General features: G+C 40.2%; 1 long non-coding RNA gene across 2 annotated transcripts in view; it reads right to left on the bottom strand.

Moving 5' to 3' along the window:
• The window catches only part of LOC141569361 (uncharacterized), a 366511-nt gene that overhangs the window by 92954 nt on the left and 257106 nt on the right, over window positions 1-16451 (bottom strand). For both annotated transcript variants that reach the window (XR_012492902.1, XR_012492903.1), the window contains exon 4: window positions 15812-15896. This is a non-coding gene — a long non-coding RNA (uncharacterized LOC141569361). The remainder of the gene's footprint in view (window positions 1-15811; window positions 15897-16451) is intronic.

Raw genomic sequence — 16451 nt, 5'->3', positions numbered from 1 at the left:
TACTTCCCCACTCCAGCCATTCCAAACAGCTGATTTTCCATGAACATATCTCGTTCCCAATCTATGGTTAGAGCAGACATCCCCTGGGTCTCCCACGCTGAATCAATGAATTCTCAGCCTCAGGACTCTTGAGCTTGAGGAGACAGAGTAAGAGAGACAGAGATGAGTAAGACTAACTCTAGTGGTAGAAATCACAAGAGGTCAAACTCAAGAGTTGTTGGTGGCCATGTTTTAACCAAATGTGGAGAAGACCACTCAGCAGTGAGAGAAGGGGAGGCCCATATGTACAGAAATGAGAAAGAGACTGAAAGAGTCTTGGCAGCATTGAGTCCCCTGTTCCAGTTGGGTTTCGTTACATCATTGACTTGACTAACTCCTCATCCTCAAGAGTTGTGTGAGAGACATTGCACAGAAATAAGGAAACGCATTTCAGACCTCTGGGTGAGCGCCATAGAGCCTGTCCTGCAGACCCCTCCCTTCAGTGTGCTCTGCTTGAACTAGCATATGACCCTAAAGGACCAAAATCTAGTTATTTCAAACTTTGTCCTTGACTCAAAGGAAATGCCCAAAGAATGTTTCCTTGAGGCTTTCACATACTTTTTAATTTTTTAAAAAAGTTTTGAGACGAATTCTTCTAGGCAATTAAGATAGGATCTGAATTTGCTGAAAATAGCTGAGAACTTGAAATTGAAAATGGTAACACGTTTGGAGCATTCCGTGGAAAAAACACAGGTTGTGAAAAATTTATTTTCCTTCTGCAAAGTGCCCCTGAGGTACGCATCCAGGTTAGCAATGTTTGGAATGCAAAAAAGAATCTGAGGAATTAAGTTAGAACACATTGATGATCTGGAAAACATTCCTTTTTGGTTTCAGCATTGAGCAAGCTTGTGTTGTCTGAAGTCGAGATGTGGAAATTCATTCCTCCGAAATTTCCCTTTCATTGTTAGCACAAGTCAATACCTGGGAAGCCCTTGGGAAAAGATGCCATGGGGTGTGGCCTGGGATGATTCCTTCCCTTTCATTCTTTAGAACCTGGCTCAGCTCTCCCCACCTCTGGGCAGGTAGTGACTCAGGAGCCTGTCCCAAGCCAGTGAGGGGAGGCAGAAAGCTGGTAGCTGAGCAGGGGACCATTAGTGCATGCAGCAAAGCCAAAGTGGGAGAAGGGAGTGGGCAGGGGTGCAGGAGAGGGGTTGGGGCGCTGGGTTAGCGAGAGGATATTTATACTGGGTCTTCACCCTGGAGTAGCACTCAATCTATAGGTACACCAAGGACTAAGTAGAACATGCTGGGTTGCTCTTTGGAGCCTTTATTAAAAAAAAAAAAAAAAAATCCTTCTCAGACTTTACATCATAAGGAGCTCAAAAAAGGGAAGGGGGGAAAATATGAGTACCTGCAAATCCTCCTATGATTAGGTATTAGTCAGTGTTCTACTTGCATATTTGCACAATTTCAAGGAGTTATTATTATTATTATCCCAATCATTATTCCAAGTCCTCCAGTGCCAGGGTTACCTTGGCACTGAATCACCCTGGATGCAGTCTACTCCAGGCCTCAGTTTCTCCAGGAGAAGCCCCATGTCCTTATTTGGGTATTAGGGACCTCATCAGGCCACTATAGAATTTGGCAGGTGGGGGAATTACAGGCAGGTGAATGAAGTTTTGAGGGTGGATCCGGGGCTCTGGGGCTCTCAATCCAGGATTGAGGAAGTGTCAGTCACTTCTGAGCAGTCTCCTTCCTTTGCTTGGCTAATACTGCAAGTAGCTGCAGCTCCTCAGGAATGTGCTAAGTGAAGGAAGCAGATGGTTGGTTTCACTTTTAAAAGCCTAACAGTCAGAGAAACTGGCAGAGATCAGATCCCTCCAGGGCTTCTGCTTCTCTCTGTGATGCAACGGGGGCTGGGAGGGGGCAGCTGTGATGCAAATAGCTGGGGCCAGCCCAGGAGGAATCTCTGGTGGGTGGAACAATCAGGGCATTTTCTTTTGGTTGGGATACAAAATTAGCATCTGTGCCCAGTGGGAGGAGCAAGTAACTCAGACATTTTTTGCTTTCTTGAACCGGGCCACTGAATGGAGACACAGCTGCAGGGGTGCAGTCTGGGTTCAGATCACTCTGCGCCTCTGGTTTCGAGAAGGAGATCTTTTTTCCCCCTCGATGGAAGGGTCTTGCTTTCGATCCCCTTAAGCAAAGAATAAAACAGCTTGGCAACGGATCTCCAGCTCCGTGCCAGCATTTTTGTCTCACATGACATGTGTGTGACCCACTATAAAACCGGGAAGCTGCCCAGTCACAAGATGCAGTTACAGAAAGTAGGAGGCAGCCCAGACTAAATAAATGCCAGCTCTGAACCGACATGCGCAAGAACCGAGGGACAGAGTTCCTCAAGGAGATTGCTCGTGCCTTTGCGTCAAAATGACTGCTGACTTTGGCACAAAGGACGTGCTTTGCAAGACCACCTCCAGGAGTGATGACAGAATTATGATGGCCCATAGGGAAATCATGTAATTTAAAAGTTATACCCAGCATTTCCTTCCCATAAGAAAAGGATTTGTGGTGGCTTATTACAAACACAAAGAGCAATCATGTGACCACAATAGTAATGGAAGACATAAGATGCGTAGAGGAAGTGTCTGGTTAGCATATATGCCCCAAAGAAAACCAATATTATTACTGTGAATTGCACCTTCAAGTAGCCACTCCCCACCACACAAACGGAATCAAAGAAAATAGCCAAGTAGCCAAAGAAAGAAGGAAAGAGGGAAGGGAGGAACCAACACTTAACTGAATACCTAGCATTATACTAGGAACGGCAGGAGATGCCATGTTCTCTCTTTTACAATGAGGACAGAGAGGTTAAACATATCAGCCCTGAGTTGCAGGACTAGTACCTGGGACCGGGATGTAGCTTTTTCTTTCCATGCCCAATGAGGATCTAGGAAGATCATGAGGCCCAGCACTCATGAGTGTGTTCTGGAGAACAGGATGCATGGATTGAAGCCCTGGGTCCACCAAGTACTATCTGTATGCCTCCTGGCCCCATCCCTCATGCCCCATCTCTGAAATGGGGATAAAGAGCATTGCATGAGACAATCTATATCAAGCAAGTATACTAGCTCTGGAACACAGTGAATGCGAAAGACTGTTAACAATTGTTATACAGAAACTGGTAGGAGTAGGTGGGGTACCAACCATGTTTAGTTTTGTTTCGTTTATTTTCCTTTCTTCCTTTGTTTGGTTTCTGTCTGAGTGTTCAGGCTGCCATAAGAGAATACTATAGAATGGGTGGTTTATAAGGGACAGAAGTTGATTTCTTGCAGTTCTGAGGGTTCAAAATCAAGTTTCAGATCACTGGCAGGACTGGTGTCTGCTGAGGACCTCCCAGTTCACAGACGGCCATCTCACTATGTTCTCACCTGGCAGAGGGGCGAGGGAGCTGTCTGGGGTCTCTTTTATCGGGGCACTAATCCCATGTCTATTTGTAGGGATACAGACAGAGCTTGGATGGGCAGGCTGGAGTGCTCCCATGTGTGTTCGCGGCTTATCACATTCTGGAACAGAGCCAGACGTGGAAAGGGAAGAAGATTGGGGCTGGGGGCTGGGGACCAGCTCATGCTACCACATTCAAGCACAGACCTCTGAGAAGAGCCTGCAAATTCTGAATTTGAACTTGGTTTTCCAAACTATTATAATCCATGTAAGAGGACAGAACATATTTAACAGCCTCTTAGTTTGACGTAGAACTTTCAAATAATTAGGATACGGTACGTGGGTCTCCATTTCTTATTTCACACCTGGCCCTGAGGATGTTAGGACACCTGCTTAGAGGAGTCCACCTCCCGCTCGCTTCTCTTCTCTCTGGGTAAAGGCCTGATGAAGTTTCCATCACGAAGTCCAAGGTCCAAGGTGGGTAGGGACGACATGCAAACCTGACTACTGGCTGGTCTTTATTTTCTTGCTAGTTTAATGCAAGGGGGTCTTATATAGCTTTCCAAAGTGGGCCTCAGCTGGTACCTGACTTTCCTAGGTCCTTCCTGGAGAATTCCCCTAGCCTGCGTGTGCTGAGGATTAGCTGAGAAAGATAAAGTCTTTCTTTAGGAAAAGGTGCATCCCACCTTCTCTTTTCCACTCCAACTTCAAAGACACGTGGACACACACGTGCAGAACCACACAAGATTCCTGTAAAAACTGGAACCCTTCAGTCTCATTACTGAGATTTTTCTGCAGCTTCTTCCTCCTTTTCTTGCTCTAGGACACTTTCCACTCAAAACCATTAACTTAAAAATAATTTTAAAAAACCCTTGAGTAAAAGGAAAAAGGGAAGGGTTCTTGTCAGAAAATGGAAAACAAAATTCTGAAAATAACTCATATTCTCCTATTTCTCTACAGCAATGATGCAAGTGTTGTCAAATTGCGGAACTGCTGACACCAATAACATGATTTCTGGTCCTTGGCTCATTTTCTTCGTTCCCATCAATGTTTTCTCAAATGTGAGTTCTGGGCAGTGACTCTTGAATGCAACCTTGCAAACAAGTGCCCGCTGATGCCTACAAGAAAATCCTGGTGCCATGACTCATTTTCAACTTGCAATTATATTTTTGTAGAGACATATACTGATTGGAGGCTTATTTGCTATAAATAGCTCTTCACACATTCCTGGTATGGTAAAGGAGATTGGAGGAGACAGAGATGGGATAAATGCAACTGGGAGCAAATCTAATTTTTGGAGCTGACCTAATGATGTTGATAAAATTGGGCACAACTCAACAGGTTTTAGGTAGCTCACAACATTAAGATAATTTATCAGTTCGTTCATTCATTCATTCATTCATTCATTCACTAATATTTCTACTTCCTTCCTTCTACTCTAACAAAAAGGATTAAAGCAGCTAAACTGTATTTATTGTGTTTACTCCCAAGGATTGTGGACACTATTCAGGAAAACATTCAATTGTGACACAACTGTTCAGAAGCTCAAAACTACTGGGGAAGGAAAATCTGTATTGAGTGAGAAAGTTAAAACAATATGAGACTTATCAGAGATATTGCACCTTCAGTTTTTCCCTCACTTCCCCACTCCGTATTTTGTGTTATGCCCAGAGTCGTCTTTCTAAATGGAAATCTTGTCACACAAATCTGCTTAAAAACCTTCAGTGGTTCGCTATCATTTTTTGGAAAAAGGTTGAAGTGTCTCAGCGTCGTGGGTGGTACGGTCACCATCTTGTCACAATCCCCCTTCTGGACTCATCTCCAGGCCTCGCTGTGTGGAATAGGAGCTTTCCGAGCCCATGACTGTCTTACTTATCTTTCACTTCCCAGAACACTTTATTTTTCATTCACAGAGCATTCGCACCCCTTGATGTCTTTTTAAAACTATTCTGTTGTGGAATTGAACGCATTCAGAAAATTTCAAAAAACAAATGCACATGTCTGTAAATACCACCTAATTGAAAAAAAACTAGAATGGCTGCTGGCTCCCCAGGAGCCCTCTGTATACCCTGTCCTAATGACATCCCCTTCTCTCCCCACAAAGGTAACCCATTCACCCACCTACGTGTCTGTTCTCAGCTCAAGCCATAATCCCCACAATGCACCTCTCCTCTGTGATCTTCTCCCTAACCTCACACAGCCCTCTCAAGGCTCGCTCGCTCGCTCTCTCTCTCTCTCTCTTTCTCTCTCTCTCTCTCCCTCTCCCTCTCTCATTTTTTCCTCTCTCTTTCTCTGTCTGATTTTTAAAGCACCTATTTCCTTAGCATTCATTTGACATCTAGTCACTCACAGCGTCTCAGAAAAAATATTAAGTGTTTTATAAAGATACATTTATGATAATTTCGTATTGTGTATATTGTTTTGCCTTCACTGTAGATCTCTTTATCTGTTCAAATAGACTTTTTGATATCTATCCTCTATACTGCTATTGTCTATGTTTTACTTTTATAGTTAAGATCTCATATCACATGGGTGGTCATTTATCAAATGAGTAATTAGTGAATGAGTGAATGACAGACATATCAGAGAATGTAAGAGGCAGAGATTTACTCAACCATAGAAAGAAAAATAGCAGAGTACAGGCTACACAAATAAAAGAGAGAGACAGACAGAGAGAGAGAGAGAGAGAGAGAGAGAGAGAGAGAGAATATTGTTTAGATGTAGTGCCCATGAATATTCAAGAGTTTCACACACTGAAAATAATTATTTCCCTCACCTCTATTATTCAATTCCTCAAACCAGAACAGGTGTTAGAAAATCCAGATATGCTTCTGATATTATCTTCATATAGTTTGATGCCACTGGGTTTGAGTAAAGAAGACATTTAGGATTCGAGGATACATATCAGTTTTTAGGATTTTAGAAAAGGAAATGCCAGAGGAAACATGGCCAGAATATGGGCCAGACTATGGGATGACATACTGACATGGATTCTCCAGGAAGGATTCCACATTGTCAGGGATATTGGAAGAGATGGCACTGAAAATCCTCTCCCCGCTTTATGGTGGCTAATGAAAGCCACTGGCAATCTAAACATAGTGAAAGCTCAAGTCTAGCACCTGGGGTTGTAATTCAAATACCTGTATCTCTTAGATTCCAACCAGTCGATACAGTTAAGGCTTTTTAGTCAACCTATATCCATACTTTTCTTACAGAATTTGATTCATTCTTTGCAATTTAAATAAAATGTATCCTTCTATATGAACTCTACCTCCATCCCACTTTGTTTATTCTTCTCCCATAAGTTTTTTTTCTTAAAGAACTCAACACATTGTGTCTTGAAGATGTATTTATCTGCCCCAACAGAACTATAAGCTCCTCACCTTTAAGGAGTGGGTTTTATTTAGTGCTAGATCTATGGTAGGTTCTCAGTACTTTGAGTGAACACAAAGTACAAAGTAGTAAAGTTTGAGACACAGAATCAAAAGTAAATACCCAGTGCCAGAATAAATAACTTCTGTTTTCCAGATACTCATGAGGCACTGAGAAAAGGCAAATGAAACCCAGAACAGGCACCCAAGAGCTCACAGTCCAGTGGGGTAAACAGAGAAGTAAACACGTACAATATTGTAGGCGGGAGGAAGACGGGGATGCGTAGGGTGCTATGGGAACCCAGGAAACTAGTCTTTGACTCAAACTGGGGAATAAGAAACAGAGGTTCAATTTGACCCGTTAAGGATGAATAGTCACGTAGAGCAGGGGAAGAGGTGGAGGGTGTTCAAGGCAGAGGAAACAGAAAAGTTGGAGTCTTCTATCTTAATGAAAATATGATCCTATGACCTTATGCAGAGATTGAGAACAAGTGGTGAGAACAAGCACAGGAATTTGCTTCCAACAGATGGACCATGGCCCTACCATGTTTCCCTGAAAATAAAACTTAGCCAGACCATCAGCTCTACTGTGTCTTTTGGAGCAAAAATTAATATAAGACCCAGTCTTATTTTAACATAATATGAGACCAGGTCTTATATAATATGATACGATACGATACGATACGATTCGATACAATACAATATATAATACTGGGTCTTATATTAATTTTTGCTCCAAAAGATGCATTAGAGCTGATGGTCTGGCTAGGTCTTATTTTCAGGGAAACATGGTAGTACTTCTGCTGGGTGTACCAGAGAGGAAAAGAGAAAGGACAAGAGAGCACGAGAGACTAGGTGGAGAGAGTAAGCCCATGTTCAACTAGAAGGGATAGCAGCCTATTTCTGTCTGCCTGGGAAGAAGAGAAGAAAGGCAATTGTGTTGCAGATGAACTTGAACTACACTTAGATGTACAAAGATGAGCTTCTTTGTTTTCTATGTCATGTCTGATGTTCCTTACAATCCCCTCCCATCCCCTTGGGAGGTGAGGGCAGAGGCTTTCAACTTCCCACTTCTTGCATCACAGGCTCTTCCAGTTTGAATAGCGTATTTGGAATGACTCAGTCTCTTTTTGGTAAATGCTTTCAGATTTCCTTTCTCCAGCTCTATTCCTGCCTCCTTCCCTTGCTTTCTTCCAAGGGTAACCGCTTGGAAACAGGGATAACAAATGGTGGAACTCATGTAGTATTCTCTAGAACCTTATTGGTTTCCTCTGGCTTCTGTCATGGGGCAGCCACTCAGAAATGCTCCCTGGACTGGTGACCTTTCAAGAGCAGCTGGTTTCATTTGACTTCGTGGAGGACATACAAGTATCTAGAATCCACATATAAATCTAGGGCATTTATATGATATTTTAAATGTGGCAACCATTTCATTCAGACCCTGGGTCCTAGCCTGTCTTCTGCTCTTATCAGCACCTTAACATCTGGTCACATGGTTGAGTACCATGCACAGGTCTTGTTAAACAAAGATACTGTAGGATCGTCTTCCGGAGCACCGTCCTCCAGGATCCCCTGGCATATGCATCTGGATGTTTCCACCGGGTCCCTTACCCTTGTGGTTCATTCTGGGAAAATGAAGAAATGAAAGATCTCTCCACAGAAGTTAGTCAACTCTCTTTTCTTTCCCATAATCCATCAGGACAAAAGGGCGACTGATGTACTTCTTCCTTCTTGGCATAAACTTCCCTTTTATCATTTCCTCCTTCTTCCTTCTTAATAGAAGAAGGAGTCTTATTTCCACATTATGGGATAGACTGTAATTTGAAAAGAAACCCTGAAATCTGCGTTGGCCAAGCCGGGCTCTGGATAAAGGACAAGGCAACACTGTTTTAATATTCCCATATATTATTCTAATTACAAAATCACAGGAATGGCAAAAAGAAACACTTAAAATAGAGAAGTGTTCTTGAATGGCAGAGCAAGAAAGTCAATGAAACTGTTCTCTCTCTCTCTCTCACACAAATAACACATAGAAAATACTGGGAAAACAACTAAAATCAACAATTTCAGAACTCTGGAAATTATCTAGAACCACCGAACAAACTGAGAATTGTCTACTCAAGAGAAACTACAAAGTCTCTGTAAGATAGTGGTAACTATGTCATTTTAGCAAGGGCTATTCCCATCCCCTCTTCCTTTCCAGCCCAGTCATGAAAAGCCGGCAGTATCACAGCCAATGAGAGGACTGACAACTTCTGGAACTTGACTAAAAGCCCTATCCATGTAGTATAATCAATATTTTGTCTGAATTAGCAGCTACCTGGAAAATTTCCATTCCCAGGATATTGAGCTATTTGATTGGTTCAGAGTTTAGCTTAACAACAACAACAACAAAGCCCTATCCCCAGGATGTTATCTAAATAATAATAATCTGCTGACAACATCATAGCTGTTGGTCCAAGACTGTGATTTCAGTTGAGGTAAAACAAAAACAATAACAAAAAACAGAAAAAAAAAAATGACCGAAAATTTATAAGGAAGTCTCAGAGGTCTAGACAGCTAGAACTAGGAAACTTCCAAAAGCTCTGAGACATTTCTGGGTATCTAGAAGTCACTGTGTATATGCACGGGACTTGACCTGGGACAGGAGAAGGTTCCAGTCACTGCAGTCCATGCCTGGCTGACACTGAAGTCCTGTACAAGGAGGAAGTGAAAACTAAGGCTGTTTTGTAAATTGCATGAAGTTTAAAGGCATGACTTTATACACATACCCCCTTGGCAAAGGGTGAAAGACATAGACAAAGCATTTAGGGAAATCTTCTGATAAATCATTGGCTAGTCACTAAATAACACTGACTTGAGAATGATCCCTAAAAACCCAGCTTGAAAATAAAAACAATAATTAAAAAAAGAAAGAAAGAAAGAAAAAAAGAAACAGCAGAGAACTCAGTGGCTACATATTGCAGACTATCAGCAACAATGTCAAACTTTGGAGGGGAAGATGATCTGATATCATAGTTGTTACAATATTCAATATATTATCTAAAATATCCAGTTCCAGTGAAAATTATGAGACATGCAAAGAAAAATGAAAATATGACACATACACAGGATTGAAAGGGAACCAAAGGAAAATGTCCCTGGGGGGTGAGGGTGGGGGGTGGGGGTGGGTCTGATGATGGATTTAGTAGACAAAGACTTTAAATTGATTATAACTATGTGATTATAACTATGTTGAGATAACAAAAGAATTAAAGGAAAGTGTGATAATGATATCTTACCAATTAGGAACTATCAATAAAGAGAAAGAAATAATTTTAAAAAATCAGTAGACATTCTGCGGTTTTAAAAGTACAATAATGGAAACACAAAAATTCACTAGAGGTGCTCAAAAACATTTCTGCTTGCAGAAGAAAGAGTCAGTGAACTTGAAGATAGGCTAATTGAGATTATTCAATCCTAGGAATACAAAGAAAAAAAATGGGAAGAAAAATGAACAGCACCTAAGAGATCTAGGGATACAATCAAACATACGAACAGGAGGGCAGAGAGAAAGGGGAGGAAAGAATATTTGAAGAAATAATAGCTCAAAACTCCTCACATTAATTGAAAAGCATTGATCTACAAATCCTAGAAGTTCCATGGAATGTAAGATAAACTCAAAGAGGTCTACACAAAGACACATCATAATCAAATTTTAGAAAGGCAAAGATAAAGAGAGAATCTTGAAAGCAACAAGAGAAGTGACTCATCACATACAAAGACTCGTCATCAGAAACCATGCAGGCCAGAAGGCAGTAGGATGACATATTTAAAGTACTGAAAGAAAAATATTTTCAACTAAAAATTCTATATTCAGCAAGACTATCCTACACAAATGAAAGAGACATTAAGATATGTTATATATATCTACCTTCTAATGGAAAAGCTAAAAGACAGTCGGGGGTGGAAAACAGCAGATGCAAACTTCCTGAATCACCTACAAATTGGATTTTTAGTTCTTGTTATCAAAAGGCCATAAGAATTGAACCTTTATCTTTAAGGAGTAGGATGTGATGGCCTGATTAAAAGTGAGGATGAGAAAGAAAACACAAGGTACCAAAATATTTGTGAACATATTTTAGGTGACTCTGTTTTCCAGATCTTTGCAATTATGAACAAGTTGACAAAAGCCAAATGCCATTAATTAGGGTACCATGGAGGAGCAAGGACATATGTACTAAATTAAGATACCCTTTGAGAAATGTGAGTGCAAGAAATTGTAAATTGCTCCTTTTTAATGACTGGGGAATTACAAAGGAATTATAAATCCCCTCTTGAAAAATGTATTCAAGTAACAGTAAGTTGTTAGGAATTCAGGTACAATAGTAGGTTGGGCTGGATACAGTTAAAACTAGAGCAAATTTAAAACTAAACTAATTATTCTTAAAGGCATATCAAAAGTTATGGCTTTCTCGTTAATTCCTGTTTAAAAATCCTTTTTATACCCACACTCTTTTCTCTAATAAAGTCCAGTTTTGTATAGACAGAATCATATAACATTTGGCCTTTTGCATCTGGTTTATTTCACTTAGTATCATGTTTTCAAGGTTCATCCAAATTTTAGCATATATTAAAATTTCATTCATTTTAAAGGCTAATATTCCATTGTATGTATATACCACATTCTTATTTTGTTTATCCTTTTATTTGTGGATAGAAATTTGGTGGTTTCCATTTTCTGGCTATTGTGAATAATGCTACCATGAAAATTGGTATACATGTATCTATCTGTTTGAATACCTGCTTTCAATTCTTCTGGGTATATACACAAAGGTCTGACAATTGAGTTCATGAACTCATCCTAGAAGAAGTGCTACTATACCTCATTGCTGAATATCACTAAGTCATCTTTGAAGTACTCCCCTTGGGAAGCTATGCTCCAATGCCAGCGCCTAGGACACCCTTCAAAGCAATTTTGGAACTCTTTTCCTGGAATGGCTATCAGAGCTGTTGTCATATTACCCTTGATGTCCTGAATGTCATTAAAATTTCTTCCTTTCAATATTTCCTTTATCTTTGAGTAACGAAAGAAGTCATTGGGGGCCAGATCAGGTGAGTAGTGAGGGTGTTCCAATACAGTTATTTGTTTACTGGCTAAAAACTCCCTCACAGACAGTGCCGTGTGAGCTGCTGCATTGTTGTGATGTAAGAACCATGAACTGTTGGCGAAAAGTTGAGGTCATATAACTTTTTCACACAGCCTTTTCAGCACTTCCAAATAGTAAACTTGGTTAACTGTTTGTCCACTTGGTACAAATTCATAATGAATAATCCTTCTGATATCAAAAAAAGGTTAGCAACATCATTTTGACTCTTGATTTGGATTGATGGAAATTTTTGGTCATGAAGAACTGGCTGACCTCTATTGTGCATTTTGATGCTGTTTCAGAGTTGTATTGGTACACCCATGTTTTACCACCAGTGATAACATGCCCCAAAACATCACCTTGCTTCTCCAAAAGGTCTTGACAAACAGCAACTCTCCTTTGCTTTTGTTCATCGGTGAGCTCCTTCAGGACCATTTTTGCACACACCTTTCTCATGCCAAGATTTTCAGTTAAGATTTCCCTGTCTCTCTATCGATGTTTATTTGGTCTGCTCACAGTCAGCCAAGGATTTTGATAGACAATTCAATTAATTTTTGCAATGTTTTCATCAGTTCTGCTCGTTACTGGCTGCCCTGACCTCTCTTCATCAGTGACACAATCTTTCTCCTCAGAAAAACATTTAATCCATTTGTACACTGCCGTTTTCTTCATGGCATTATCCCCATAAACTTGGACTAACATGTCCCTGATTTCACTTCCACTCTTGTCAAGTTTAACAAGAAATTTAATGTTTGTTTGTTGCTCTAATTCAAGCTCAGACATTTTCACGATGGCACACAAAAACATGCAACAATAATGAATGCCACTCAGCAAGACACTGCTGCACGCTGACATGAACACAGCTGTGAGACACTGATATACCAAGGTTATGAAACCTTGCTGAGTGTGGGTAAGTTCGTGAACAGAGTTGTCAGACTTCGCGTTTAGGAGAATTGTTGGATCATATTGTAATTCTATGTTTAACTTTTTGAGGAATCACCAAACTGTTTTCCACAGTTGGGACACCATTTTACGTTCCCACCAGCAATGCACGAATTTCTCAACATCCTCACCAACACTATTAATTTTTTCCTTTTTTGGGGGGCAGGGTTGTAGAATAGATATCCCAACGGGTGTGAAGCGGTATCTCATTGTTGTTTTGATTTACATTTACGTAATGACCAGTGATATGAACACATTCTCATGTGCTTATTGGCCATTTGTATAAATTCTTTGGAGAAATGTCTGCTCAAGTCCTTTGCCCATTTTGGGATTGGCTTGTTTGTTTTTTTGTGGTTGGGTTGTAGGAGTTCTTTATATATTCCGGATATTAATCCCTTGTCAGATATATGCTTTACAAATAGTTTCTGCTATTTCAAGGGTTACCTTTTCACTCTGTTGATAGACTCCTTTCATACACAACAGTTTGTAATTTTGATGAAGTCCAATTTATCTCTTTTTTCTTTTCTTGCTTGGCCTTTTGGTATCATATTCTAGAAATCATTGCCCAATGGAGTGTCATGAAGATTTCCCCCGAGATCTTCTTCTAAGATTTTTATTTCTTATGTTTAGGTATTAGATCCATTTGAGTTAACTTTCGCATGTGGTATAAGCTAAGGGTCCAACTTCAATGTTTTGCATTGGAGATCCAGTTTTCTCAGTACAATTCATTGAAAAGACTGACCTTTCCCCATTGAATGGTCTTGGGATCCTTGTTGAGAATCAAAACACTATATATGCAAGAGTTTATTTTCAGACTCTCTTCTGTTCCATTTATCTATACAGTATTTCTGTATGCCAGCACCATAGGATTTTGATGACTAGAGTTTTATAATAAGTTTTGAAATCAGGAAGTGAGTTCTTCAGCTTTGTTCTTCATTTCCAGATTGCTTTGTCTATCTGGATCCCTTGAAATTCCATATGAATTTTAAGATGGGGTTTTCAATCTCTGCAAAAACAGCCATTGGGATTGTGATAGGCTACTTAGCAAAATTAAATCTTCCAATCTATACTGGAATGGCTTTCCATTCATTTATGTATTCTTTAACTTCTTTCAGTAACATTTTATAGTTTTTACTGAACAAATCTTTTGCCTCCTTAGTTAAGTTCATTTGTTAATAATTTATTCGTTATCATGCTTTTGTAAATGGAAGCTTTTTTAAAAAAATTCCTTTATGGATTGTTTATTGTTAGTATACAGAGGAGCAACTTATTTTTGTGTGCTGATTTTGTATCTGGAGCTTTCCTGAATTCATTGAGTATCGCTAGTGTGTGTGTGTGAGACCTTTACAAGATCATCTCATCTGTGAACAGAGATAATTTTACTTCTTCCTTTCTAATTTGGATGACTTTTATTTCTTTTTCCTGCCTAAGTGTCTCATTGCCTTTGATCGATGCCAAATAACGCCCTCATCCAAAGTCTTCCAAGGGCAAGTTGGATTGTATTTCTCTTTCCATGTCCTCTTTTTCACAGACCTTCTTTTCGTTGCCTTAGATATAGCTGCTCAAAAATTCCTAACTTCAAAACTCTAAACTGCTTTGAAAAGAAAAATTTAAAAAGGAGCTGCCTGATCTTCCTGGGAAGTGCTAAGACCAGCTTTTGTGAGCCCAGGTTGAAATCAGGCTTATCTATTCTAGAATGAGTCTCCGAGTAAAATCCCCTCCTTCAAATCTTTTGTTTTATCACACAGAGTGCCCAGTGTGACAACATGAATATTGTTTTTGTAATCAGAATATCTGGGTTCATGTCCCCATCCAATCTCTTACTAGTCTCGTGTCAAATGGACGATTCTCTTACGCTTACTATGAATGTTGGCATCTGTAAAAATAGGGTGTTAATAATATCTGCCTTACCTTATAATATTTTGTGAACCAAATAAAATAATGTATCTACCTACACTCTGCCAGCTCAAAGCATTCAAATGCATAGTATTATTGTAAATCAAGTCATAAAATGCTGTTATTTAAGTACAACATTATTACTCACTCGTGTCTTTATTATGCAAAGTGAACCAAACTTCTCTTCCGTTCGATGAGAGAGAAGAGGGGAATTTCTCAAAAGGAAATAAGACAAGTCTCTTTCTCTGGAAATGTTCACACTTTAGTAGGAGAGATCTATGTGCACGAACGATTCCAATTCAGCATGACAAATCGTATAGTAAGACTATGAGCAACTGGTATATTCCAGTAGACTGGAGTGACTGGTTCTTCCTGGACATTGGTGCGCCTACCTTGGACAAAGGAGGGGACCCCTAGAGTGCCCTAGAGAAGCTAGCAATCTTAAAATGAAGTGATAGCTGCTCCTTTGGCTGAGTTCAGAGCTCCCGAGAGTCTAAGGAAGGAAGTACTGAGAAAGAAGCAGGGAAAGCAAACTTTCGACAGACTCACTTTTACACCAGGGGCCTCTCTGGCAATCCTTCAAATTGCTTTCTTAGCAATTGTGAATTTAAGTTTGTGTCAAGCAGTTAGTCACTTGGTGAGATAAAGCCACACCTACAGAGTAAGGTATCAACTTTCTACTCATGAAAAAGAAAGATAACAATAATAATGATAATAAAAAGAAAGCATTTAGAAGGTCACAGGGTAGAGAAAGAACCATTTTTCACAAGGTCAGGCCATAACCCCTTTGAGTTGATTTAGAACTTGCTTTTGTACCACTAGGTTTTCAGGCTAACAGCATTGCACCAACCTGTAGCACAGCCGGAAAAAAAAAAGGAAAATATCTTCAACTGAGAAACGATGTGAGTAGTTAACTAATTCCACTGGGGTTAGAAAGTGGTGATCCCAGCAGGCAAATCAGTTTCCTTGAGAAAGAGCACCCCAGAAAAGTAGTACATCATTATATCATGAAGAACTTCTAGAAAGACAATACCAGAAAGCTTTACTCACCAGCTTTCTTCAAGCAAAGAGTCCCTGAGAAACTGTGACTTAAAAAAGATGGGTCCGCTGATGTGTTCAGTTGTATGTCCAGCACCTACCATTTAAAAGGGGGACAATCAGTGTGTGTGTGGAACCGAATGGTCCAGAGGATGCACCTTCACTAAGGAAGCAATTCTGGGTCTGAATAAAACCATTCCTTTGTTAATAGAAACATTTCACCTCTTGCCTCTTCCTCATGCCCTTCAGAGAAGAACCTGTGCCTTGGGAAAAAAGATGGAGTCAAGGTTGCCCTTCCTTGTCCTGTCGTCTTGTCCTATAGCATTTTTGTTCCTTCTCCCAGGCCAGGGTACAACAGGACCTCTCCCCACACACTCTCCTTACTCTAGAAGGATTGAAATTTCTTTCAGTTGGCCCCCTTTCTTGTCTCAGCTTTGGATCACTTCCACAGATACCACCTGAGGGCTTACTACAAAGGGAGCAGTTGTTTTTTGTTTTGTTTTGTTTTTAAGTCACGACTTCTTCATTCTTCGTTCTTTCCCTTTCATCATATTCCAAGAAACATAGTCTCTGCAAAATGTTGCACACAAAAAAATCCAGGTTACACCCAAAGATGTTAGGTCACAATCACAAAGTCACACGGCACAGCCAG

The sequence above is a fragment of the Rhinolophus sinicus genome, linkage group LG17 (assembly GCF_036562045.2).
Source record: "Rhinolophus sinicus isolate RSC01 linkage group LG17, ASM3656204v1, whole genome shotgun sequence".
Taxonomy (NCBI): Eukaryota; Metazoa; Chordata; class Mammalia; order Chiroptera; family Rhinolophidae; genus Rhinolophus; species Rhinolophus sinicus.
The sequence above is the reverse complement of the archived record's forward strand: the minus strand, read 5'-3'. Positions and strand labels throughout refer to the sequence as shown.